This window comes from Rhincodon typus, chromosome 35 (assembly GCF_021869965.1).
Source record: "Rhincodon typus isolate 14 chromosome 35, sRhiTyp1.1, whole genome shotgun sequence".
Taxonomy (NCBI): Eukaryota; Metazoa; Chordata; class Chondrichthyes; order Orectolobiformes; family Rhincodontidae; genus Rhincodon; species Rhincodon typus.
The window spans coordinates 3147151-3151030 of record NC_063366.1 but is presented as its reverse complement, the minus strand read 5'-3'; positions in this window follow the sequence as shown (position 1 = coordinate 3151030).

The window sequence follows — 3880 nt, the reverse complement described above, 5'->3', positions numbered from 1 at the left end:
GGCCCGAAACGTCAGCCTCTCTGCTCCTATGATGCTGCTTGGCCTGCTGTGTTCATCCAGCCCTGCACCTTGTTGTCATGGTTTATGGGAATGTCATTTGTATATTTATTTTTGCAACATCTGGATACAGTATTGAGAATGAGGAGTGAACATCTGTTTTTATGTGAGCTGAGCCACGATAAAGCTGGCAAGTTATTTTTAACCAGCTAATGGATTATTACAAGTCCTATCCAAATGTGGGACAGAGGCATTCTGAATTACTTCAATATTCTTTCTTAGGAAGCATTTAAATTGTTGGAATTCCCGATCTCCTGCCCTCCTCTATCTCTGCCCACAATCCTAGCAGATAGATACTAACTAGTTATTGATGTCTAGTTGACTAAATATTCCCCAATTGGTTCACGCATGTGTTTGGCTATTGCTCGAGATCCAAGCCCATCTTACGTTCTCTAGTTCCCCTTTCTGTGTGTACCTATCCTGATATCCCCAATTTGTCAATGCTTTCACATCCTTTCGCCTCTCCCGCCACTACCCTAGGCTTTATTCCCTCTTAAAATATCTGACAGCCCCTGCTTACACACTCCTCTCTCACGACTGTACCCTCACGTATAAATGAGAGCTTTGCCATCCTTGATGCTGTTAAGGATGATTCCAATTGAGTTATGGCCCTGATGGAAGGACATGGTTGAGGACTGATACCCTTTTTCTTTAATCAGATGTCCCTGTTTGGTCATACTGTTGCTCAAATTATGGTGGTGCTGTTGCTGGTGGTTCAGCACTTATGTGTAAATTGTTGCTTAGACTGTCTACCTACTCTTACATTTGCCTTTAAAATTCTTGGTCAGTACAGCCTCCTCCTCCCCTCCACCAACTCAGTATTATACTAGGTTTCTCCCCGAAATATCCTCTGCACTCTAGAATTTCCAACTATCTAGCCATTGACCTCAATTCATCCAGCTGCTAATTTATTAAATGGTGCCCTCCTGAACCAGTGTTGATGCCCATCTCCTTAATGAAATTGTTACCACTTTTTAACTTTGTTGTTTCCCTTGATAAAGCTCACCATCTTCACCCTCTGAAGTCTAAGAGAGCCTTAGGTTTGATTGTCTCTAACAGACAATCGACTTTTTGGTCCACCGCTAAAATCTGGCTGGCTTGTGTCATGCAGCGATCACTAAAACTGTTCAAATGTTAAAGTTGTTTAAATAATACTCAGGCAAGTGAAAATGACACACAGCGTTACTTCTTTAAAAAAAATCTGATCAGGAATGGACCGTTCAACCTTTCAAGCCTGCTCTCCCATTCAATGTGATCAGGGACAATCATCCAACTCAGTACACTGTTCCCACTTTCTCCACCATATCCTTTTATCCCTTTAGCTCTAAGAACTATATCTAACTTCTTGAAAACATTCAATATTTCGGCCTCCACCACTTTCTGTGGCAGACAATTCCACAGACTCACCATTTTCTGAGTGAAGAAATTTCCCCTCATCTCAGTCCTAACTGTGAGCCCTGATTCTGAACTCCCTGGTCATAGGGAACATCCTCCCTATAGTTAATCTGTCTGGTCTTGTTAGAAATTTATAGCAAACAACATCCACCGCCGCTTGTTCGCTCACCCCCGAACGAGCTTGTGGTCCTTTTGTTGCAACAATTAAGACCATCTGTGTGGCTCTGTCTGCCGTTTCCCTCTATTTCCCCTTGGTTCACTATGTGAACCTCCTTTGAGGTTAACCCCACCTCAGCCCTCAGTTTGTATTATTCTTGAGTTTTCATTACATTTTCCATCTTGGATAGGAGTTGGGGTGTCATGTTGCAGCTGTACAAGACATTGGTGAGGCCACTTGTAAAATACTGTGTACGATTCAGGACACCCTTCTACAGGAAGGATGTTGTTAAACTTGAAAGGCTTCAGAAAAGATTTAAATGTTGCTGCTGGGATTGGAGGGTTTGAGCTATAGGGAGAGGGTGAATAGGCTAGGGATTTTCTCCCTGGAGAATCAGAGGCTGAGGGTTGACCTGACAGAGGTTTTATATATTTATATATATTTTCAGAAAGAAGAAAACCCTTCTGAAGAAGGGTCCCAACTCTGAACGTCAGCTTTCCTGTTTCTCTGATGCTGCCTGGCCTGCTGTGTTCCTCCAGCTCCACACTTTTTTATCTCTGACTCCAGCATCTGCAGTTCTTGCAATCTCAATGAATTTAAAATGTTTTTGGATGCCATAACTTAATGCAAGTTGATACATAAATGTAAATGTCTCTCTGATGAGGAAAGATTATATTCTTTGTGAGCTGGAAATTATAAACACATCAAACACCTGGTCCACAATGAAATTGACCAATATATTGTATCGAGAACTGTTACTGTCCGATCCTGAGTGTTTTGGTGAATTGGGAACATAACATGGTGACTCCCTCACCATACTTAGAATTTTAGTCTTCCCAGAATGGAAAGTACAAGTCAAACATCCGTCACCTGAAGAGGATCTGTCTATAATTTACATCCCTAATTAAAGCAGGGTCTGATTCTACCCCATACCCACTCCTGAGAGCTGACTCACTTTACCAACACAAACACTCTCACATGAGGTGACATTTTCTCAGAATACTGCAGATAGCAATTTCTTTAAAAACCCTGTACTTTAGTCTCGTCCCCAATTCCAATGGTCTGAAATAACACCAAACTTTAGTGACGCATGATGACACCAGGACTGCCTTTGTGAACATGACTCTCAAATATTTGACCTTCTGCAACAAAATTACCATCAGCCCTCACTGATGGGCAGAACTAGCCAAGGTCACTACTCAAGGGGCAGCATTTCAACAGCTCGAAGTTGACACTCAAAGTTAAATCTGGAAGACAAATGACATGTCGTGCTAGAGAAAGCCTGAAAGATCCAGCTACAGGCTGATCTTCATGTCATGTAAATTATTTTGAAGTCACCAAGGCCACCTATAGACTGAGGTCAAAAGAACAAAACCCGTTTCATTCACAGGATGGTGTTTCTCTTCCGAAGAATGACAGACACCCATTAACACTGGAGAGAACATTTTGAACAACACGTCAACCATGAATCCACAGGGAAAGTTGATACCCTCCAGTCTATCCCCTAATACCTTGTGGCAGAATCTATGGGTGAGACACCATCAATGGGACAGCTGCAACAAGCAATCAAACAGATGAGAAACAACAAATCCTGCAGTCCTGATGAGTTTCAAAAGTCAAGGCTCCCACACTTAACCTGCAGATTTGGGAAGAAAAGAAACACAGCCTCTACTTCAGGGGTGTGAGAATTGTAACTATCTTCATGAAAAGAGAAAAATTATGTGTGGAAACTATTGAGATAATTCCCTCTTATCCACAGCAGGGAAAATCCTGACACACATTCTTCTGAATCACGTGTGGGTGAGGAAATCCTCCCACAGACATAGTGACATCACCTCTTTGTCTCTCCTTCTCTGTCTCAGTGTTAATCTTTATCAGACTGTTTTTGTATGAAATATCTTCGGATGTTTTGAATCTTGAAGGCTCTCATATAAGTGTAAGTTGTTGCCCTCTCACATTCCCTCCAATCCTGAAGGTACAGACCTGGAGGACAGGCTGTGGATATTGATTGACCTCTACAGCTCTGATCCAACTGGCTGTTCAGCATGTGGACAGCCAGGCAGCGAATGCTGTGAGACAATGGTAACTGTCACAGCCGAGACACATCCTGCCTTCCCCCTGACTTCCCACCTGTGCTCACCGATGAGGAATGGGGTTCCCGGCTGATTCTCCTCCTCCATAAATCAGAGACACTTGAGGCTAATTGAAGTACCTTCATTACCACTCAGGAATGGCTTCTCTCCCAGGTGCTTGTGCTGGTCGATCAGAAGC